Here is a 25709-nt window from a genome sequence, read left to right as displayed (position 1 = left end):
AAAGAAAACTGAAACCAACTCTGTGCTCTCCAGAAGCCAATGGAGTCTCAATAGCTCTCAGCAAGGGGTGGGGGTACTTGTGAGCCCCTCTCCACTCCGTGTTGGAATGTCAATTGCCATGATTTGGGGCAGGTCTTCTGTAGGCAACCACAGAAGCTGAGAGTTTCCAAGCGCACTAGTCCAGAAGACTCTGTTTGCTCTAATTCACCTTAACTTCTGGCTCTTAAGATCTTTCCTCTCCTGTATTGACCCCTGCAGGCTTAGGGAGAGGGCATGTAATATTGTGTCTTGTTTGTGGCTAACGATTCTTCGAGAAGATTAACTAATGTGGCAAACCTTTAGGCAAATTAACAGAGAGAGAGAGAGAGAGAGAGAGAGAGAGAGAGAGAGTCCAAATTAGTAAACTCAGAGATGAAAAAGAAAACATTGTGATAGACACAGATTTAATAAACCATAAGGACTAAGTATAAAAAAAAATCTATATTTTGCTGAATTGGAAAATCTTAAAGATGTATGTATGTATGTACATAAATATACATATATTCTACCAAAATTAATTTGAGATGAAGTTCATTAAATAAACCGACCAATAAGAGAGAAGCAGTAATTTAAAATCTCCTATGAGAAAAAGCCTAAGGATCAGATGGGCACAATGCAGAATACTACCAGAACTTCAAAGAAGAACTAACAGATACACAGGCAAAAGGTCAGGAGTTCTGGACCAACCCTTAATGCATAATAAGTTTGAGGCCACCCTAGAATACATAGGGACCTATTTCTGCTTATGAGATAAATAAAAAGAAACAACATTTTAAAGGGGGTAGCCCATTTCATTTTAATAATTTATAGAGAAATAACCACTGATAATTGACAAGTAAACTGAAACCCTCAAACAATGGTTAGGAAGGAGAACAACTAAGGAAAGGGGCTTTAAAACAGTGGGACGGGGGATGGAGAGATGTCTCAGTAGTTTAAGAGCACTGGCTGCTCCTGCAGGGGACACAGGTTGGTTCCCAGAGCCCAAATGGCACTCCTAGCTACCCTTCACAGGGGTTTTAGGAAATCTGGCACCCATTTCTGACTTGGTTGACACCAGGCACATACATGCAGGCAAAACACTCATAGACAAAATAAACAATAAATATAATCTTTATAAAACAGACTACAAAGGCAGACAATGAGTCACTATAATTTATACTGCAGAAGAACAACGGGATAACTGTGATTGCCTGAGTCTTCAACCGTTAAATAAATAAAATTTGCATGCTAAAATCTTTCAAATATAAAAGTAGAATCTTTACTAGGACCAGGTGGAGAGGCACATTCTCACTCATATTCAAAAAAAAAAAAGGTAATTCTTTCCTTCTATTTACTGTTTCGGGGAACTAAAACACAGGAAAATGCTCCCAAATTATTTTTGAAATGAATACAAACATGCATATCAAACCTGACAAAGACAGAAAAAGAAAAAACAGTCAGTGTACACATATGAGCATATATATGTATATGTATGTATATATATATATATGTATATATATTATAATTAGGCATGTAGATAGACAAAGCCCTAGCAAAATATTAGAAAGTTAAATCCAACAAAATATACCAAGACATATATTGTAACCAAGTAAGGTTCATGAACTGTAATGTAAACCCGACTTGACATTATAAAATTTACTATTCTAGTTCACTGCTTCAATAAAGAAGTCACATGATCATTCTAGCACACACAGAAACAGTATTTATTAATAAGATACAGTCTTTATTCAAAATAACACCCATGTCCAACTAGAAGCAAAGGAGAAATTCTTCAGCATGGTGCTTCCCCACTGAAAAGCACAGCACCGGACAATGGTGAGTTCACTCATCCCTCACAGCAGCTCTAAGCTGCAGGTAGCATCTCTGACCTTAACAGATGAGCCACGGAAGCATAACACCCCGTGGGGAAAGACACGTGGTCAGTCATGGCGGAGATGTGGCTTGAAACCATGGGGTAGTTTAGAGTTCATTCTCAGAACCACGGCGATAAGTTTCAAGAAATAACACCGTTTCTTTGTTTTCTTTAAATAAATTCCGATTGCTCCCTAAGCCCACAGATGGGAAGAAATTCCATCCCCCTGGTTATTGGGGCACAAAATCAAATAGCTGCAATTCTCTGGCTTAGAAACCAACTGGAACGGGAGCATAGGTGAGTGCTTAGTTGCTCTGGGTTTTACCCTAAAATACATGTAAGCGTGTGTCTCTTAAACATTGCGTTTCTCCACAGACCACCTACCTGAACGTAGAAATTTCATTTCAGTCCAGTTTGTAGGGCTTTCTTCTACAGCTTATAGGAAACCCAGAGGAACTAGTGCTGTGTGGGGAACTTTTCCTGAGGGGCTTCAATATACACAGACACGCCTCCCAACACATACACCGTACATGCACACAATTCCACAGACAAAAACACACCACACATAACACACACACATACCACAGACACACACACATACACATTCACCACACACACACACATACCACACACACACATACACCACACACACACACCACACACACACACACCACACTACACATACCACAGACATACACACACACCACAGTCACACACACACACATTCACCACACACACCACATACACACACACTACACATACCACAGACACACACACACACCACAGACACACACACCACACACACACACACTACACATACCACAGACACACACACACACCACACACACACTACATATACCACAGACACACACACCACACACACACACCACAGACACATACACACACCACAGACACACACACACACACACATATACACACACCACACACACACCACACACACACCACACACACACCACACATATACCACAGACACACACACCCATACACCACAGACACACACACCACAAACACACACACACACATACACCACACACACACACACACACACACAGAGACACACACACACTCAGAGGGGGTTGAGGGGAGGAGAAGGGAGAGGGAGAGGGAGAGGGGGAGAAAGAACTGAAAATAAAACACAAGGCAGACTAAAGCAATGATTCTATCAAAGATCAACCTGGTGGTGAATCGCTGTGTTTTTACTGGAATTAGCAACAAAAATACAGACGAGCAATTATTTACAAAATCGGGGATGACCCCAAAAGTGTCACCATAAAGCCCCCCTGAACACAGGTGAGGACTCATGGGAGCTGCACCCTTGGTGCTTTCTGCATGATTTGCAAGCAGCTCAACGGCTCTGAGAAGTCTCCTCTTTGCAGCTTGCCTGTGTGAGTCTGAAGTCTCTTTGCATTTGCCTGTACGAGTCTCCTCCTCTAGCAGGTTTTTTTTTTCTTTTATAAAATTGGGGAGGAGCCTTTGGCAGTCTTCCAAGTTTTTCCTTACCTGGGAGCTAGTAATTAAGGAAATTTGGAGACCTTTCTGTAGGGGTCTCTGAAAACACTTCGGCTGGCAGGGGAAGGCTCCACCTGAGGTAAGAGATAAAGGCAGGCCAACACAACCTGTTAGAGAATCTATCTGATTCAAACGCCTACGGTCTAACCCCGAACTTTGCTTTTGACATATTTAAGCACAATTCAACTTTGGGGGAAAGTTTACTCGTGAAAATTATTACAACAAGGCAAAAGGCTTAAGTTTAGAGGTCTGGTGGGATGGGGTGGGGTGGGGTGGGGACATCCTCATGGTGACAGGGCTGAGCTGGGGAGGAGGTATGGGATGTGGAACAATCAGGGGGTGAACCAGGAGGGCAATAAAATCTGGAGTGTAAAAATAAATAAATAAAGAGAATAGGTTGTTTGACTGAAAAATCAACAATCAAGGTAAGGTCTAGGGAGGAAGGATTTGTAATAAGCACATGGGACATCTCACATAAGAATGGGTTTCATTGCCTGAAGAACGATGTTCAGGAGTCTGGGGTATATGGGTGAAGCCTGGCTCTACAGAATAGCAAAGATCACTAGGCCATCAACATCCACTCCCAGCTCTCCCGTGGCACAGGTGTACATCTTCTCCCTTGAAGAGAAAAGCCTGCGCGTATGACATTTCTGTTTTCTGGATTGCTACCTGTACCCTCTACTCATCCCCGCTGGCTTCTCAATATCTTTGTCTCTAGTCCAAGCTGCTAACTGCAGATGTGAGCATAACCTCCCAATCCTGCTCGGTCCTCTCGGCTTGGAGTCTCCACTCTATTGATGTCAAGTTCAAGGGCAAGAGTTAGTAGCGGGCAGAGCCCTGTACGCAGGCACAATTGACTGGAAGTCCCGACAGCCTCAGCTCATGGAGTCTGCAGGGTGGAAAATGTCTCCGGTCCCTCTTCAGTCCCTGCTGCTGGACTGTTCAGAAGCTTTCCACTCACAAGGCTTACTAGCTTCTTCAAAGCCTGTCTCTTCTTTGGCAATCTGATACTGAATTTCCTTCATGAATTTCCTTTTATTAAAGACTCTCCATGGGCACTGTCATTTCTTGGACACCTTTTCTTCTAGCTTTGCCACACACAAGTCATTCATAATGAGTCATGTCCTTCAGAAAAGAGAAAAAGAGCTTATAGGGCCATGATCTTAGAACATTGAAGGTAAAACAACCTATTATTGGGACCTGGGTAAAATATTAAGACCTAGATGAAATGTGGAAGCCTAGGTAAAATGTTAAGGCCTAGATAACTGTAACCTGGATAACCACCATTATAAGGAATATTTCTCCTATGTTTCTGCTTTTTCTAGGAAACTTTCTTTTTTTTTCTTTCTTTTCTTTTTTTCGGAGCTGGGGACCGAACCCAGGGCCTTGCGCTTGCTAGGCAAGTGCTCTACCGCTGAGCTAAATCTCCAACCCCTCTAGGAAACTTTCTAATGCCAAGATTGATTACATATTCTGTTTTGTTCTGTGCCTTTGGAAACCAATCATGATAGAAGTCAGTAGAACTCTTGTACAGTTACCCACAATGAGCTTGGACCAGAACCAATCACCCAACAGCACTTCTTTCACATGTGTATAAGCTTTTATGGTATTTGCCTCTATAGGCTGCTCCTGGGATGGACCTCAGCGAAAGAGAGACACCTGCACCAATATAAGAAATTATTTGGAATAAGACTTCCATTTTGAATAGTGGTCTAATCAAGTTTAAGTTCCTAAGAACTTCCTGGGAACGGACATCGTACTTGGCAGGAGGAGTCATATACATGGGTAACTGATGTCCCAAGTTAAGACATGAATGGGTAGGCAAGTTCATCCTGGCAGACAAGTTAGGACATGAATATTAGACAAAGCAAGTCCCCTGCCACAGTGATTACCCCAACCAATGGGAGCAGGGTAAGTGTACAACAAAGACATTTCCAAAGGAAATCCCCTCTCCCTAAATCCCGATTGGTAAAATAACTTGGCACAGATGTGTGTGGATTTTGGGCTTAAAAGCCCTTTGGGATCTTAACTCAATGTCATGGCTCAGTTCTCGAATTTGGACCATGGCCCTGGTTGACCTGTTCTTGGGCATATGCTCAATAAACTATCTCTGTCTGACACAGATCAGTGTTCATGTGATTTGTGAGGTGATACCAGAACCCCAGCACCTACCATGAGAAAACAAAAGACAAAATAGTCTCCCAATAAACTCCCTACCCCATGATAGTATGTATATATATATATATATATGTGTGTGTGTGTGTGTGTGTGTGTGTGTGTGTGTGTGTGTGTGTATCTAACACTATATATTATTTATAATTGCTAAAAAAATAATCCTATGTGTATGCTGAAATGTTAATCATGTGTGTCAAAACTTCATGAGGTTAGATTTGGGGCAAGTATTTATTATCTTATAGTGCTCATTTTGTGAAATTTTGTAAACTAATCTCAAAATTATTTTCTCTTCTTTAACACCACCAAGAAGACCTGGCAGTTGGAAATCAGTGGCACACATCCCTGTGCTGTAAGCAGTACCTGATTTCACACTGGTGACTACATGTACCAGCTTTGTTCTAGCAATAGAAATCCCTTTAGAAGACCGAGAGCTAAAGGCACAGTGTTTTACTTAGAGTTTCTATTGCTGCAAGGAAGCGGCATGACAGAAAAAAAAAAACCAAGATCTGAGGGAAGAGTTTATTTGGCTTATGCTTTCATATAGCTGTTCATCATCAAAGGAAATCAGGACAGGAACCTGGAGGCAGGAACTGATGCAGAGGCCATGGAGGATGCTACTAACTGGTTTGTTCCTCATGGCTTGCTCAGCCTGCTTTCTTGTAGAACACAGAACACCAGCCCCAGGATAGCACCACCATCATGGGCTGGGCCCTTCCTCAAGAATCACTATTTAAAAAAAAAAACAAAATGCCTTATAGCTGGATCTTATGGAGGCATTTTCTCAATTAGGGTTTCCTCCCTTCAGATAACTCTAGCTTGTGTCAGGTTGACCTACAGTTTGCATCACCAGGGAAAGGAAAGAGAAATGATCAGCTACTCATAGTGAAGACTTAAGACAGACGTCTCAACTGCCTGGACTCCACTCAAATAGTCACAACCCTACTGCTCAACTGGTTTGAGGGCGAAAGGTTTTTCTTTTATCAGAATCCAAAGTTAGTGGAATTCAGAAGAAAATCAACGTGGTTTTGCGGTACATCTCGTACTGTATCACTTCCAAACATACCATCGACAAGCCATGGTTGGACTTGTAAGATTAAAATTTATCTTGAGGCTATTAGACGCTAGTACACTTGGGGTTTTAGATGTAGTTTCCTGATGTGGGCTAGTTCTCCCGACACTGAAGGTTACACAGTTTTGAAAGTGCTTATATTTTTGCAGAAAAGGAAAACCGACCACCCCGGGAGTTAGGATATTTCTAATATATATTTTGAGCACAGGTAGTTTCTCCAAAAGCCGGGGAATTAAAAACTTATAACACTAAGGGCTAAAATGCTCCATATTCTAATGGTTTTTCCAAAAATAACAGAAAATCAAGGTTTGTAAGAATTATGTTGCATTCCTAAGGAAGTATTGAATCAGCTGGCTTCCATATGCCACTGTGCGGTGAGACACTAATTAAAATGCTCACACCCAGGGGAAAATGATGAATTGTTAACAGTACATCCTTGATACAGTGGCCAGAGTAAACAATTATATCTATCCTGAATTTCCAACTGTAACTTACTGATAATTTTCATACTATAATTAATTTCTTAAAGACTGTGGCAGCTCACATTTGAGTCCATTTTCTTTTGAGGTCGAAACGTGAAGCTAGCCGAGAGGTTGTGCTTACAACACTCATGCTTTTGATCTTTATAGTACAAATATGTGACTTTTTGTGCTAACAGTTTCCAGAGAAATCATTGAATTGGTACCAACTTGGTTATGAAATAAATATTTTGTTTTCACCCCAAATTTGTATGTTAACAACTAATCCCCAGCATGATACAATTAGGTGGTAGGACCTTTGACAAGAAATCAGGTCAGAAGGCTGGTGCTCATGACCAGGATTAGTGATTACAGAGAAGGAAGGTTACAGACAGTTCTCTGGCCTTGTTTCCTCTGTGCAGCTACAAGTCGTTTGCTCTCAGCCTGGAGAAAGACTTTCACAAGAACATAAGAATACCAGCACCCTGCCTCAGTTGTATGGCATTCAGAGCAGAAGTAACAAGATTCAGAGCAATCATCAACGAGTCACATGCTGGGTATTTTTGAATAGTGGTCTGAACAACTGACCCAATGATACAATTTCAAACATGGAGAAATTGCATTTATTTGGAGAGCAAAAAAAAAGCATTATTATCCCCAAATAACATCTTCTAGGTATCTTAAGTGTTTGAGAAGTAAACATGTTCGATGCTAAAAGAAAACCCAAGATACTGGTTTTTTATCTGAAGGAATTGGGAAGCCGAAAGAGAATCAAGACAAATATTTCTGACCTCTGACCTTTAGGTTCGTGTCATTTCTCTTGTTGTTAAAATCGTGTTTGTTTTAAATGCGTGTTAATATCCATGTTCGTTATAGAAAACTCTCTTCCAAAAATTAAGAAGGGAGACTCTTGAAAGGCTGAAGACTTCTTTGAGGGTTGTAGGTTTTGGGGTTGCGGTGGTGGTGGTGGTTGTTTATGAAAACAAAAATAAACAGAGTTTGCTTCCTATTGCTGTGAGGACCGCCATGTCTAAAAGAGTTGGAGAGGACAGGGTTTGCTTGGCTTTCATGCGTCCATCATAGCCCATCAAAGAGAATTCGGAGGAAGAACTCAATCAGGAGCAGGGGCAGGAAGCCTATCAGAAAGCTGCTTACTGGCTTACTGCTCACGGCTTGTCATCATAGTGACTCCTCCTGCCACTGTGGATGGCCTACTCAATGGGCACCACCCACCTGGGCTTGGCCCTCTCACAGTAATCATTAATCCAAAAAAAAAAAAAAAAAAAGGCTCACAGGCTTGCCCACAGGAAAACCTGATGTGGGCAATTCAGGTTCTTTCCAGGTGATTCTAGTTTGTGTCAACCGACAAAACTGAACAATTGCTAAAGGGCCCATTGGCTGACAAGACAAAAACGTTCTTTCAGCCTACTGAAATTAAAAAGTCGTTTAAGGAAAACTGTGCTAAACTTCAAAGTATTCACCCCAAAACTAACCTTCCCAACGACCGTAGGAGTCATTCATGTTATATACACATACATACGTACGTACATACATACATACATACACACACAGATATGTATACATAATATACATATGTATATATGTGTACATAAACCCGTATATGAAACATATCACTGGTGCTGACCATGGAGCGAGCTTTGGCCAATGGGATACTGCATTCTATACCCAGAGGCTTGAGAAGGGCTTGCCCGATAGGATTTACCCTTTTGCAATGCTCCTTCTTAAATTTAACTCTGGGGGTGCCTAAGAAGCCATGAAGGGAGGCTGATATGGGGAACCACTGGAGAAGGAGCTCTGCTAAGTCTCTCAGCCAGGACAGCACCAGCCACCAGTCAGATGGACGGGACCACTGTAGACATTTTTCCCTTGTCAGCGTCCCCAGTTGACTGTATAGGAAGCAAAGAGGCCTCCCCATTGTTATAAAATTATGAAACATAAAAATTTGTGATTGAAGTAGAGATTTTGAGGTAGAATTTGGGGGAGAGATATCATACGGATTGTTCAGCCTATGGAAGGTCTGTTCTATGGTAGGCTAAGAAATGGATTATCTTCAGACAAGAAAAATAAACATCGGACAAATGCAAACTCTAACGACACATACACTACAAAATCTTCAGAATGGTTAGGATTAAAAACAATAAACGTGAGTCTATGTGTGGAGTGGCTGGAGTTTCCTCACATTCCTGACAGAAGAAAAATATCATACAACCAGGGTGAGAAAAAAATCTGTAAACATCTTATAAGAACAAAAATTCCCAGTACCAACCTTCTGAATCCACAGTGTGCTCTGTGGGCTTCTTCATGCATGACTCAAAATGGCAACTCTTATTGACTACAAAATGCTGGTCTGCCTAAGATTTTCTCAACCAGTGTGTGGAGTACTGTGCTCTTCAGTCTCAGTCCTCTTTCCCTTCACAAATGTCAGCCAAACGTGACCGTCTTAAGTGTCTCCCTATGGAGTATGTTAACATCTAAACCCCAGAGTAATGCCATGGAATGGTAGAAATTTGAAAGTAAATTAAGCCTCATGAACAGGATGAATGCCCTGACAGGGAAGGGAGATTCCAGGTGGTTCTCAGGATCCTGTCCCTTTTCCGAACAAACATCTCCCTTTGCAAATTCTTTGCATATCAAATCTTGCCTTTACAGCTGCTTCACAAAGGACCTGGACTGAGACAATATGGGTGAATCTCAAAAGTACTGTGTATTGAAAAATATAGCCTCAAGGGAATAAATATTATAACACAATTCTATTTACGTAGAGTATATGAGAAGAAAACAACCAGAACAACCCCTGACTCCAGAGTTCAGGGATCTTTTGCCATGACTGGAAAGAGATATAACAGAACTACCTATCAGGATGATAAAACTCTGAGTCTCTATGGAGTTTAATTGAACAAAACTCACTGATAGACTGAAAATTAAGTAAAATTCAAGGACTGTAAACAAATATTCAATCCTAGATATATGCAAGTTAAAACATCTAGATATTACATTAGTTTCTTTGTGATAAGCTTTGATTAAATACCTGAGCAAAAGAAAGTCTTTCCAATAAACTTTTCTGTTTCCATATTCACTGTAAAACTGGGTAAAATTAACTATAATACATATCCTTACAACAGCCTGACTGTTTGATTTTCTTGAAATTTCCTCTATGAGGATAATTAGTACATAGTCTTTAAGCAAAGGACATAAGTGTTATGTATGCTAGCTATTTATCAGAATGTAATAGGAATAACCTGGAGTTCAATTCCTAGTAGAAGCTTTGGTTCTGACCTGAATCCTCATGAGTGCATTGAGTCTGTACTGCTACAGCCATTTTAATCTCTTAACTTTAAGAAAGCATTGCTCATTAAGCTCTACTTACACCACTCAAGGGATTTCTAGTCTTTATCTCCAATCTCCTCCAAATTTCCCTAGAAGTCAATTCCAAAGGCTTATGAAACACATAATAGAGAATAGTCCCAATGTCCCCTACTGGTGCTGATACATTATTCTATTTCATTCAGCCTTCATTCTGATGGAGATTTCCCTATGATGTACAATTGAGGATGTATTTCCACTTATGGTTCTCAAGTTCTCAATCTAAATATCAGATAATTCTACTGCTTTGAGCCTCTGGTGAGATGGAGCAAGTGGTGCGGGCTGGTAGGTGGGGGGTGCCCTGCAAAGCCACTTATTCATTTCTTAGTAGCCAGAAGCAGAGAACAGAGACAGGAGGTATTCCCAAACCAGATTACCCTGAAAAGGCAAACCATCAGTGAGCTGCTAGTTGGCCCCACATTCTAACATTTCTACCACTTCCCAAAATAGTACCAAAAGCAGTACAAGCATCCAGCACATGAGCACATGAGAAGAACTTTTCAAATTCAAAGCATAGTAGAAAAGCTAATAGGAGAAATTCATGATGGATTGACCTCTGTCTTGCAATAATACATGATGTGGCATGTTATCTGCAAAACGAGAGAAGGTTTGGTAGATTCAGTTGCTCGAGCATTCTAAGCCATGTGTTCTTATAGTTTTATTTATTATTATTAGCATGTATGGGCTCTGGACACAGATCATAGACTTGTGCAACAAGTAATTAGCTGTCAAGCATCTCATTGGTCTCTAACCTAGATTCTTTTAAAAATGGCTCATCAACTGTGGTCTGTGTGATTGAGAGAGACATGCATTCCATCCAAGTTGTACTTGCAAAAGTAAAAAATAACAAAATTACAAAGTAGATCTAGAGAAGAACATTATTGACAGAGAAATTAAAATTTCTTCTTTTTTATCCAGTTTCTAGAACTAGGTCATTAAAACACATCCAAGAAAGTCCCCTAGCAAAAAAGACTCTAATGGCCAAAAGAGGGACAATAACAACACAAATGTCATGTATAGGTAGAGATAAATTGCATGGTGGATGGGAGCTTGTGTTCTAAAATTCAAATTCTGACTATGACTGTCTTAGTTATGGTTTCTATTGTTGTGATAAAGCATCACGGTCAAACCGGAAAAGGGAATAACATTTGAAATGTAAATAAATATATCTAATCAAAAAAAAAGGGGAGAAAAAAGCAACCTAGGAAGTAGAGGGTTTGTTTTAGCTTCTAGCTTGCAATCCATCATCCAAGGGCATCAGGGCAGAACTCAAGGCAGGAGACTGGAGGCAGGAATGATGCAAATCTACACAGGGGTGCAGCTGCTTATGGGCTTGTTCCTCAGGGCTTGCTCAGCCTGCTTTCTTATACTACCCAAGACCACCAATTCAGGAATGACATTGCCCACAAGAGCTGAATCCTCTTATATCGGTCATTTATCAAAAAAATATACCACAGGCTTGTCCACTCTGGGAAGTGCATTTTCTCAACTGAGATTCCCTTTTCCAAATTGTCTCTATCTTGTGTGAGGTTAACACAAAACTAGCCAGCACAGCGACTAACTGACTTGGTAACTTTGTGCATTTACCAAGTTAATTGTGTATTAATGAATTAATAATAATAATAATAATAATAATAATAATAATAGCCAAGTATTTAGAGAAATACAAAGCAATGTGCAGGAGTCAATACTAATTCTTGAAAATGTAGCATATTGGTATTGGATATATAACATCATCTGAGTAAATTACATACTTCCTACTCCAAAGTGAGTCTAGTCATGGAATCTTGCACACCGTTGCCCTACCAAAACATTTACACTCGACATTTCCAGTGAATACAATGGCTTTATGATGTACTCATGGTCTAGAGTCTACTGGCCCTATAAAGAGATAGAGAGGACAAATGAATGTAGATTAAAGTCATCATGGTAAAGAAATAACCTCTGACATTAATAGTAAGCTCTATGATACACTAACTGTTCTGATCAAGCAAACGGTAAATGATTCTGGGTTTCCACCAACTAAATTATATCAATATAAATTGAAGGGCTGAGAAGATGGTACCATCCACCTACTTACACATTTTGTGTTAAGAATAGGAAAAAAATCAGAGCGTTTCCAGCATCGAATGGAAATGAAACCTGAGGTAGGTCACTTCACCTTTTTGGAACTCTGAAAATGCAAGTAGAATGAAGGGTTATAGGCTGGCTTGACTGATTTTTATTCTCCAGGAAAAACCAAATTGCCACTACAGGGGAAAGAACAGAACAAACAGAACACTTTCTCACATTTCTGGTGCCCACTGGTAAAAGTTTGGCAAAGGCTCTGGCAGCCGTGCAGGCAGAACCAGTAAAATCTTAGCTCCCAGGGGAATGAGTGCTTGAGTGACCCCATTGGACAGAGGATCCCAGCCAGCTAAGGTGCCTGGAAAGACACAGAGAGGGGGAAGGCCTCCAGGGCCAGTGGTGGCCTCCTGGCCAGATCAAGACCAAACTGAAGATTCTACCTGGTTCTGATGCCTTGGTAAGACAGGGCGATGCTCACACATTTCTAATCATGTTTCCTTTTCTGAGGGAGAATGCTGACAATGACTGATGATACAACGTGAGCAGAATGAGTAAGTTCTGAAGTGGCATCGTGCAGAAGTAAAGCAATAAACAGAACCAGAGACGTTGGACTGGACTCACCTCTGGGTTTCTAACTCTGGAAAGGAAGGTACGAAAGGCTCCCCTGTCCACCCGAGAAAGGAATGGAGCCAAGGACAAGGAACCCTGCCTCACCCGGAACAGCTGGAGATCTCACATCCTACAAAGCCCTATTCTAGTCTCCTGCTAATATCTGGAGTCTTGAAGACTCCATCTTTCCATGGCCTGAATTTTAATACAAGAAAGCAAGAAAGGAAGGAAGGAAGGAAGGAAGGAAGGAAGGAAGGAAGGAAGAAAGGAAGAAGGAAAGGAATAAACAAATGAACACAAACAAATAAACAAACTGTCTCCATAATAGAATGGAGGGAACCTGGAGTCCAGGTCTCCTGCCCCACCAAAAAGTAAGGTGTCCTGTTTAGCAGTTAAATTTATATGTTCCACTCTGTTTTGTGACTTTCTGTGAATTCTAAGATGCCACAGGTGTGATGTGGGGGATATAAAAGTCTTATTCCTCATCAGTTTGGCCAAGCTGAAAATAAATTTGTCTTCCATAATTCATTTATGTTTCTGGTTTCCTTTAAAAGACAGGTAAACTGAGGTAGCAGACTTAAAGACCCAAGGGCCCACTGGGTGTTAGTGTTCAAGGCTCATCAATGGAGGTCAATCCTGGAGCAGTGTGTAGAGCAGAGCAGGTCTGAATGGAGACCTGGGATGTGTTCCCACAGCCTCTGGGTTCTCAGTTCCCACCTACACTAGAGGCTGTTTTCATGGTTTGTCATGCAAAGCCAGCTAAGGTAAAGCTGTTTTCAGCCCTGTAGAAGAAAGACACTGGAAGGAACATGGGGGAAGTAAACAGGTAGCTCTGTAGCCCCTTTCGGTCTCGATCCAGGAGTCAGACGCGTCAAAATCCAGACATCCATGTGCTTTAAGGGCAACTTGCTATACATGGGCGTCACCTGACTGGGAGCAGTACCTGAAGACGTGTTCTGATTGCTTGGGTAGATCTGGAGGAATCCGCCATGCTGGGGTGGGCGCTGTCTGGCAGCAGTGCAGGTAAAGGTTCTGAGCTGAGGAGGATCACTTACATCCCTCTTTGCTAGCTTGGCCCTCTCCTGGCTGCACATTGATCTGCCCAGTTGTTGCTGCTGCTCCCTCCTTCCCTGACTGTAGAAACCGTGTCACCACACTTTCATCACGGACTAAGGACAAGCAGCTATCTAGGAAACATCAGGGCTTCCAACATCAGACTTGGACCACTAAGGCACAAGCCTCAGGGGCTTGAGCAACGAACTGCAGCTTGTTGGCCTCCTCCCTAGCGAGAGGCAGCCATTTGGAACTCTTCGAACTGATGAGGACCTCAAGTACCAAGTAAGTGCTCTCAGGAAGGTGTGATTCTGGTGTTGCTACTCCCTAAGATCTGACTTAAGAAATCCCACATATTATGTGTATATATTCAACTTGTTAGTTCCTACAGCGGGCTGTGACTAACACAGATGTCAAAGTCCCCCCCCACACACACAAGCGGTCATAAGTGAAAGAAAAGAATCGGGGAATACATGACTGAGACCCCGACCCAACATAGCTCAGGGACAAAACTCTAGTTGACAAGGTGTCAGCTTTGTGTTCTATTTCAGGGCCCCGTGAAATCTCAAAGTATTCTCCTACTTTAGGTGTCTCTGAATAACCATTCAAAGAGAATGATGAGAGCCCTGCCTCGGGAATCTCAGGCAAGCCTGACTCCTTCCTGCCCCCAGCAGATTACTCGGGGCCTCTAATAGAAATCTCAAATTACCTGCTTCTGAGGAAACTTCATTAAATTTTGCAAAGGACACAGAAACAAACCTTCCATTCAGTGAGATAATGGAGAAAACTATCCACAGAGTGCACTTTGGGAAGCAAGGCCCAAAGTCAGAATCTATACAAACGTTCCACACAAACATCCCTTTCTTCAGTATTCAGTAACTAAATACATAAAGAGATTTTGTCCTTGCTGTGGTGTTAACTCCTCTTTATTTAGTCAGGTTTAAAATATCCCCCATTTTCCTTTTACAATAGCCAAATGAAGTTTTGGTCTTTTCTTTCTTCAGCCTTTTTCGGTTCCAAATGGACTCATGCCCAGCGTTGCTGAAGGGAACATTTCTCCTCTACGGTCAGCGGCTTCCACAGAGCTGATAATGCAAGCTCCCTTTGGACATCTAAATCTAACACCGGAAACGGCGCTTTGTCCCTGGCCAGCCATCCCCTCTAAGTCAGATCCAAGTTACGTTATTGAAGCAAGGTACCATGGTACCTAAAAATAATCTGTCTTGGGCATTCCTCCCGAAGCCCTGCCCTCCTCCTCCCGTGCTCCCTTCTTCCTCCCGTGCTCCCTTCCTCCTCCCGTGCTCCCTCAGTGAGATGCAGTATAACTATCCAAGTCCCCACATGAAATATATGAAGCACTCGGGAGTCTGGGCCTGCCATTGTCGGGTACCCTCCTTAGTGCCTCTAGATAGACCCTATCACAGAAATTGCAACAGTATCACGCAGCCACTCCTCCCCGAAATTTGACTTCCCTTCATGCCTCTAACAGATTTTAAGTCACCAAATGACTTTTCAAACACAAGACTTTCTGTTTAATGATTCCGCGCCTACCCACTGTCCAAACACCACACACCTGTAAGACCACGCATGGGCAGTCTAATCCCATCCCATCAAAAGACTCTCTCAACCTTTAGGCTTTTCTTACTATTCATTTCTTCTTGTGTTTTCTCAAATACTTGGTGTTTTCTTCCCCTAAGGCTCTGCAAAGGACCTCCTTCAATGCTGCTTTTGCCAGTCATTCTTTCCCTAGGGAAATTTGCCTCCTTCCTCCAGAACCCCTCTGATGACTGATGACTCAGATCCTAGCCCTGTTGTGCCCCTCCGTAAAGCACGCTATGTTGTATTTCCTTTAGGCCAGTCTCCCCAACACCAGCAACTGTGTGCTTCTGCAACGTCAAGACTAGCAACCTGAAAGCAAACGGCCACTGAATTAGTGGCTTATAAATGTGTGTCTCCTCCACGCGCACACTCATTCGTGGGTGGCAGATGCTCGTTTGTCTTGTATCTGAAGCGCCTCCTTCTCGGGGCCGCAACTTTTTTATTTTTATGTTTTGATTTGTGGTAAAGCAATACTCATGACACTTTTTAAATGCAAAACAGAAATAACCAAGCAAATTGACAAGGATAAAATATTGCGGAAGATGGACAAGATAATATTTTGAAGCTGTACTTTGTCACCTAATACTAAGAGGCAAAAAAAATAATAAAATATATTGTCTTTAGAAAAATCATGAAGTTTACTTGGTGCATGAGATTTGTGACATCCTGCCACACTAGGGAGTTAAATAGAGGAGACTGTTTTATCTATTTCTTTTGACTAAGATATAACATTGTAAGTTTCCAGATAATAATGACATACTTTGTAACGTTTTGATACATATATTCAAGGCATGTTTAAATCAATTTAAACATTTATTTTCTCAAATACTTGTCATTAATTGTAAAATTTTTCAAATAGTTTCCATTTTATAGTGCCTCCACCTTTCTCGTTTGATTTATTCCTCTGTGTTTTTACTTTATTTTTAAAGTTCCTATAACTGGAATTTCTGTTCCTGACTTTCCTTTTAGATAACTTACTATTGGCATAAATCTACACCAGTGATGTTTGTACTTAAATTAGCATTCTGAAGCTTCGTTGGATTCACTCATTGATTCTAATAGGCTATTTGGATAAGTAGAACAAGCTTTTCAAAAATATTCAGTAGAATTTAACAGCAAATCCATCTATCGGAGATTTTCTAAGTGAGAACCTTCTTGTAATGACTCAGTCTTCTTACTTGCTATTTATTTATTTGTTTTATCCCACAGACGCTAATATGTTAGGTCTCTGCTTCACTCATTTAAAGCAATTTTAAAATGTATTTCTTGAATTCTTCCTGAATATTCTGTCTGTTCAAGAATAAATTGTTTACTTTCCATGTGGTCATGTTGTTTCCAAAGTTTTGCTTGTTTTCTAGCTGTATTCAATTGTGGTCAAAAGGATAGTCAACATGATTTTAATTATTGTTAAATTTGTTGAGTCTTTCTATGTGACCATCATGTTGTCTGTCTTGAAGTATCTTTCATGAGCTAAGAAAGAAATGTGTATTTTACAGCTGTTGGGTAGAATTTTTCTGTAGATTTCTGCTAGTTCCATTTAGTCTAGGAGATGATTAATTATTTTTCTTTGTTCATGTTCTGTGTCAAGGATGTATATTCAGTGCTAAGAGAGGGTTGGTATTGTCTATCTTGTCCATTCAGTCTATTAACATTTTCTTTATTATTGGGTGCTTTATGTTCAGAATTGTTCTTTTCTCTTACAGAATGGAGAGAATTAAATAAAATTTTTCTTTGCCTCTTTCTGTCTTTGGATTTAGTCTATTTTATCTAAGATCTAAGAATGACCCTGTTTTATTTTAGATTTTATGTACATGAAATGGACTATTTCATCTTTTATTTTAAGTATATATTTAGAACTCAAGTGAGTTTCTTGTAGGAATGCATAGTTGGGCCTTGCTTTATATATACTTATGCACATCTTTTAACTGCAGAGTTTAATCTATTTTTATTTAAGGTATTTATTAGTATGTAAGTTCTTATGGAGCCCACTATATAGCTAGTTACATAACTTTTTTATAGTTCCTTCTTCTCTTATAACATTCTTTTATGGTTAAATAATTACTCTTGACATTGTCATTTCAATGAATTATTTACTGCATGTGTGGTATATGTGCTTATGCATACTTGAGTATGTGTACATACTTATATACAGCTGAGCATACATATACCTGTATATGTAGAGCAGGGGCCAATGTCTAGTGTCTTCCTCTATTGTGAGATGAAGTCTGTGATAGTTAGGGTTGACTGTATTGACTGGGTTAATTGAGATGGGAAAACTCACCTTAGAGGAGAGCAACAGAACTCCCCAAGCTTGTTTCTGAGACTTCAAATAGAAGCAAAGAAGCTGAGCACAAGTATTCATCATTGACACCTTCCTGACTGAGATAGAGTGCAACAATCTGCTTCCTGCTCTTATGCCTGGACTGCCTCATGTCGGCTATAAACCCTAATAAACCCTGGATTTGATTTATCACCACAACAGAAAAAGTACCTAAGACATAGTCTTTTGCTGGATCTGGATCTCACCAATTCATCTTCACTGTTTGGCCAGCAAAGCCCCAGGATCTTCCGTCTTTCCTTCCATAGCATGGATAGCACAGGTGTAAGCCGCTGTATCCGGCTTTGAAATGTGAGGTCTGGATCCTAACTCAGATCCTCATGCTTGTGGAGCAATGTTCCAAATGGGTCATCTCCATAGTCCCTGTGGCATATTTTGGTGCATTCCTTTTAATTTTGCTTATTTAAAAAATATATTTGAGAGATTCATGGTTTAATGCGGTATTTAGTGTCAGTGATGTGCCAGTTATATTTTTGTTGTTCTGATAACTTAACTATAAAAGGCAAACTTATGGCACAGAGAGTTGGTTTCAGTTTACAGTTACTGAGGGGAAATGCATGGCATCAGGCAGGCCAAGCTGGAAGCTGTATGATCATGTCTTTAACCAGACACAGAAAGCAGTGAGAGAAAACTAGAAGTAGGGTAAGTCTATATTCTGATATTCTGAAAGCCCTTCCCCAATAATATACTTCCTCCAGCAGGATCCTATCTCCTAAACCAGTGGTTCTCAACTTTCCTAATGCCACAGTCCTTTAACGCAGTTCCTCATGCTGTGGTGACCCCCCAACCATAAAATTATTTTGATGCTACTTTAGAACTACGATTTTACTATTGTTGTGAATCATGATGTAAATGTTGGATATGGAGGATATCTGATATAGGGACGGCAACTCACAGGTTGAGAAACACTGTCCTAAAACAATGTTTCAAGTATGGGAGCCTACGAGGGCCAATTTTTATTCAAACCACTACAGTGGTTTAGAGCTCTCTCCTTCTTGTGTTTGTTTCACCATACACTCCTCCCATGACGCTCCACATCATCACAGGCATAGGAATAACAGCCAAGTGGCTTATGGACTGAAACTTGAAACAATGAGCCAAAATAAACCCTTTATACTTTAAGTTGATAGTGTTAGGTATTCTATCACAATAGCAGAAAGGCAGAGTTGTAACGGTTTTTAAATTTTTCCTTAGCGCCTATGCTCTATATATAACTCTATAACTCTATTTATCAGTTGGTCACACTTGAGTTCCACATTTGCGAGGACCTTTACAATATCAGGGCTATACCTTGCTATGGTGGTCATATGTCCCATATCATGCCATTTGGTAGAGGGAGTACAGATCTACACCTGGTACTACAGTAGCACTTGAGCCTCATATGAGTACCGTCCTGGTTATGCCAGATGTTAAATGGTGGAGCCAGCCTCTTATTAACCAAGGCTAATTAATAATAAGCATTCTTGTACCTAAGTCTCCTAGATACAGAAGGCCTACACAGTCTTAAATGTATGTGCCCCAAGTTACCTGCGAGGCTGGAAATGTGATAAAAACTCAATTCTATAATGGAATACAGGTCTCTGGTGCCAGGACCAATCCATATGTCTCTATCTGTGATCCTTGGCCTGCTTATGGGGCCTAAGTTTCTACCAGTGCTAGGTGTCCCAATGAGCTTCAAAGCATTATGCTATCTTTCACGTCCATTTCCCCCTGAGGAGAGTCTTGCTCTGCCAACCCACATTGGAGGGTAGATGGTGACTGCTGGCAGCTGTCTGGCCTAATGCAGATCAGGTGGCTCGTGGTTGTATCTACCTGACATCAGGCTGTGGGACTTGACCAAATTTAATCTGCTTTTGGATTTCAGATTTAAAAACTAGATTTAATCATTTTTCCTTCTACCCAAGAAGAAGTTGATTTCCACACTGAGACTGGGAAAGGTGACACTGAGAAGTCCTTTGACTTGCTTTTTTTTTTTTTTTTTTTTTTTATTAACTTGAGTATTTCTTATTTACATTTCGAGTGTTATTTCCTTTCCCGGTTTCCGGGCAAACATCCCCCTAGTCCCTCCCCCTCCCCTCCTTTATGGGTGTTCCCCTCCCCACCCTCCCCCCATTGCCGCCGTCCCCCCAACAGTCTAGTTCACTGGGGGTTCAGTCTTAGCAGGACCCAGGGCTTCCCCTTCCACTGGTGCTCTTACTAGGATATTCATTGCTACCTATGAGGTCAGAGTCCAGGGTCAGTCCATGTATAGTCTTTAGGTAGTGGCTTAGTCCCTGGAAGCTCTGGTTGCTTGGCATTGTTGTTCATATGGGGTCTCGAGCCCCTTCAAGCTCTTCCAATTCTTTCTCTGATTCCTTCAATAGGGGTCCTATTCTCAGTTCAGTGGTTTGCTGCTGGCATTTGCCTCTGTATTTGCTGTATTCTGGCTGTGTCTCTCAGGAGCGATCTCCATCCGGCTCCTGTCAGCCTGCACTTCTTTGCTTCATCCATCTTGTCTAAATGGATGGCTGTATATGTATGGGCCACATGTGGGGCAGGCTCTGAATGGGTGTTCCTTCTGTGTCTGTTTTAATCTTTGCCTCTCTATTCCCTGCCAAGGGTATTCTTGTTCCCCTTTGAAAGAAGGAGTGAAGCATTCACATTTTGATCATCCATCTTGAGTTTCATTTGTTCTAGGCATCTAGGGTAATTCAAGCATTTGGGCTAATAGCCACTTATCAATGAGTGCATACCATGTGTGTTTTTCTGTGATTGGGTTACCTCACTCAGGATGATATTTTCCAGTTCCAACCATTTGCCTACGAATTTCATAAAGTCATTGTTTTTGATAGCTGAGTAATATTCCATTGTGTAGATGTACCACATTTTCTGTATCCATTCTTCTGTTGAAGGGCATCTGGGTTCTTTCCAGCTTCTGGCTATTATAAATAAGGCTGCGATGAACATAGTGGAGCACGTGTCTTTTTTATATGTTGGGGCATCTTTTGGGTATATGCCCAAGAGAGGTATAGCTGGATCCTCAGGCAGTTCAATGTCCAATTTTCTGAGGAACCTCCAGACTGATTTCCAGAATGGTTGTACCAGTCTGCAATCCCACCAACAATGGAGGAGTGTTCCTCTTTCTCCGCATCCTTGCCAGCATCTGCTGTCACCTGAGTTTTTGATCTTAGCCATTCTCACTGGTGTGAGGTGAGATCTCAGGGTTGTTTTGATTTGCATTTTCCTTATGACTAAAGATGTTGAACATTTCTTTAGGTGTTTCTCAGCCATTCGGCATTCCACAGCTGTGAATTCTTTGTTTAGCTCTGAACCCCATTTTTAATAGGGTTATTTGTCTCCCTGCGGTCTAACTTCTTGAGTTCTTTGTATATTTTGGATATAAGCCCTCTATCAGTTGTAGGATTGGTAAAGATCTTTTCCCAATCTGTTGGTTGCCATTTTGTCCTAACCACAGTGTCCTTTGTCTTACAGAAGCTTTGCAGTTTTATGAGATCCCATTTGCCGATTCTTGATCTTAGAGCATAAGTCATTGGTGTTTTGTTCAGGAAATTTTTTCCAGTGCCCATGTGTTCCAGATGCTTCCCTAGTTTTTCTTCTATTAGTTTGAGTGTATCTGGTTTGATGTGGAGGTCCTTGATCCACTTGGACTTAAGCTTTGTACATGACCTGCTTTCTTTAATACTGATTGTTATTTAAAGGGAGAGGGGGCAGGCATTGTGAGCTCTCACCCCACTTCCTTAGGTCTGCATAGTGCTTTCTTGGCCTTCTTAGTCTGTCTCTTGGAGATGTGATGAAATAGTCCTTGTTTTGTCTTTTTTTGTCCTTTTGTCATTTGGAACTTGAAAATTCACATTTCTTTGCTCCCAAGTGACCAGACACTTCAACTGTAGATTCTAATTCTGCATTTTCTGTTTAAAATGAAAACCTGTGAACGCACATTGTCATTAAAGAGAAAGTACAGTTAATTCTAAAATGCGAGTCTTTCAAGTCTATCTCCTCAATAGTTTTCTCCAAAACCAAGTAGAAATGAAAAGCTGTGGTGATTCCGTATGTCTTCAATGGGCTCTAGGTAGAGAAATCATGCAATTAAAGAACATGGACTATTTGCAACTACATTACCTGATTGCATCTTCACGTTTCTTAAAGGCAAGTGTATTTATTTCTATATCTAATTTTATATATATAACATAATATAAATAATATACATAATATATTATTAATATTATATATTATCAATATATAATATGCTATATTAAATGTTATATAATGTTATATGTTATATATTTTATTATGCATTATGTTATATGTTATATATATTATATATTTTATTATATATTATGTTATATGTTCTACATACAATATATATTATATATATTAAATATAAGTGTCGACTCTTGACACTTATGGATGCTTAACAAGAATTTCATATACAGACTGTTATGATATGGATATGAAAGAATTAACTTCATTGGTGTTATTTACTAAGATTGCTAATATTCCTGCTAAAAATACACTTAGTAGAAGTTATAAGGTATGATAGGACTGCTGGAATTCTGGACCTATTTCTTTTTGTTACAGACATAAAATGGAAACAATTCTATCAGACTTATTGTTACAGAAGCATTGTAACAACAGAAATTTTAAACACATGCAGATTTTGTAACAATATGTTTCTATTCCCAAATTTTGTGACATATAAAGACAGGAACAAGAACTCTAGGTAGCCCAGAAGGTTGCAAATGATATACATCAACCAAGTCTTATCTTACAATTGTGTAAATGAATTTGTAACACAGAATATGCTCCAAGAACAACCACATAACATTTCTTCTCAAATTTAATATGAAACATTGATGAAAGTTAGGAAATTATGGATATTAGTGGTTCAATGTCAATATTACCATGTTCTTTTTATGCCCTAACCTTATAATTGGAACTTTTATTTTTTTAAATATAAACGTTTTTAAAATCTTCACTTGTCCTTCAGAGTCCTGTAGTTATATAATTTTAGTGAATATTAAGATGAGTTAAGAGCAGCTTCTGGAGAGAAGTTTCCTAAGTCATTTCTCTTGTTTCTATTTCATGTGCGACTAGGAAAGTAATATTCCCGGCGAGCCCCCAAGCAATGGTTTTAAAGTACTTGATGGGAAATGGGAAATCCATTAGTTGTTGGTATTTTAGAGCTCTGAATTCTAAGTTTGGCTTTATCTCTCTGTTCTGATCTTATTATTTAAACCTAGGAAGGAAATTTTGATTGAAAAACCCTCTCTGAAACCGTGCAGCAGTGGGAAGCAGGATGTGAGGGCGTGCCATTATTTCCTTCCAGCCTCCTGTGTGACCCCTTTATTCTGATAGTAGATGATCGCTCAACAGGAGAGAGAGGTTTCCCTCGATGTTCATGCATTTTGATACCTTTGGTGCATTGAGGGACACAATGATTTGCCCCATGTGGGTGAAGTTAGCAGTCTATATACGAATTTCTTGTTAAGCATCTTAGGCTGACTTCTGTCATGGGACTTGGTGAGTGCTGAAGATTTTAAGAATCACCAAGCTGCCATATTTGACCCATTGGATAAACTTTTTTTTAAAAAAAAGTTATAAAATGCAACAATAATCATTTCGATTTCACTGTGCTGACCAGATGAAATCATGCATGGTTTCACACACTGCATGGTACAAGCTGCTCAGTATGAGATTTATGTAAGACTTCCTTTAGTTCACCTTCAACGTGTCAACCATTTCCTGCTACCAACTCTCCTTTTCTCTGATTATTCTATGTACAAGGGGTGTTTATTCAAATTACACTATTGGCATACCCATCTAGTACCCAAAGCAAAAATCAATTTACTTGCTAAATATCTCCAGAGCGATTTAAATTTACCCATGGCAGGCAGTTGTGATGATGCCCAAAAGAACAGGAGCCTCATGTTACTGTGACTTCAGTTCTGATTGAGTTTAACTCTCTTTTCTAAAAGGTTTTATTTTTATTTATGTGTATATCTGTATGTGGTGCGTGTGTGTGTGTGTATGTGCGTGTGTGTGTATGTGTGTGCGTGTGTGTGCGTGCGTGTGTGTGTGTGTGTGTGTGTGTGTGTGTGTGTGTGTGCTACCCAAAGAAAGCATCAGATGCCCTGGAGCTGGAGTAACATGCAGTTTAGTTGCATGCTACCCGGGTGCTTGGAACTGATCTTAGGTCTGTTAGAAGAGCAATGTGCCTTACCAGCTCAGCCCATTTATTTCTTTTGCTCCAAGAGACGGAAAGGTCACTGCCACTCTGTGGTCATTTTACCCATCCAACACATTTCCAATTCCCAGAGCAACTGTTTTAATCATTTACCATGTCTCCAAGGCCATCATTCTTTCCCTAACCTTTGACTCTCACCATATGGCACAGTCCTTACTTAGTGTAGAGGAAAACATAGGCATTCGGATTTAGCTCAGACTCTATCAGGCTTTAGCAGTGTCCCCACGTTGTCTGTGTGTATCTCACAGTGGGTATGAACACAGAGGTAAGCAACAGAATGTTCTGTTCAAGATCTCTTGAAATATTTGCTTACCCAAATTCTTAGAGAAAATAGAATCTAAAATGTTTAACTTTTAAAAGCTGTGCAAACCAGAAAAATGAGGCTTTGTGTGTGTGCGTGTGTGTGTTTCTGGAAGCCTGGGGTGTAGAAGATTTCATTATAGTCGTTAATTGAATAATTTTGCTTAGATCATTAATGGATTATAAACATAAATTTCTCTTATTTCAAATTACATTAGCTAGAAATACAACTGTTTGTTTAAAAAAAAATGTTCGTTTTTAGGTACCCAGCCTTCAAATGACACTTTCTAATAGCAGGAGTTGCGAAAGGAACTCTGGACAACCGGGTCTAGAGGATGAGAAAATATGTAAAAATCCTCCTTTATTATCAAGTAATGAAGTTGAAATAATTAATGACCAACAGAATACAGACTCGTTGGAGTGTACTAACACAGTAGCTGCCACAAAGTGCTGGTATGCATAGAGTAACGTGCATGGTTGCCATGCCAACCAACAGCGGGTCATCAAAGTCAAGCAGGTCTCAGGAATGTCCTGGATATCTATCTTGGAGAAGCAGAGACTTCCTGCTAAAGTTTACTGCTTACACAGCTACTAAAGTATAAATAATGAATGATAACAAGTAGATATGCGTAGCCTACAACACTCTGAACACACAACTTCACACTTTCACAAAACACAGTCACGGCCTCTGAATCAGTTCCTCCATCCTTAGAAACCCGGGGAAAGACAGAGGAAAGCTCCACTGTGACTCAACACGAAGTTTCTCTAATGCTGCCTTCCGTCCATCTGCAGAAGAACACGAGGTACAGAACACTGTGAAGACTAGGTAAATGGAATGCCAAAACCTTTTACGTAGTTCAGGATCCTGAGCTCTCAGTGATTTTAATTCCAGTAATCCACAACATCAGTGTGTCCTGATGGATTTAGATTCCTGGCATCAGGATAAAAGGAAGACCATGCCCAAGGCCAATGGAACAAGTGGCCCGATTGTT

Source organism: Rattus norvegicus, chromosome 18, assembly GCF_021556685.1.
Source record: "Rattus norvegicus strain SHRSP/BbbUtx chromosome 18, alternate assembly SHRSP_T2T, whole genome shotgun sequence".
NCBI lineage: Eukaryota > Metazoa > Chordata > Mammalia > Rodentia > Muridae > Rattus > Rattus norvegicus.
Note: the sequence above shows the minus strand (reverse complement) of the source record.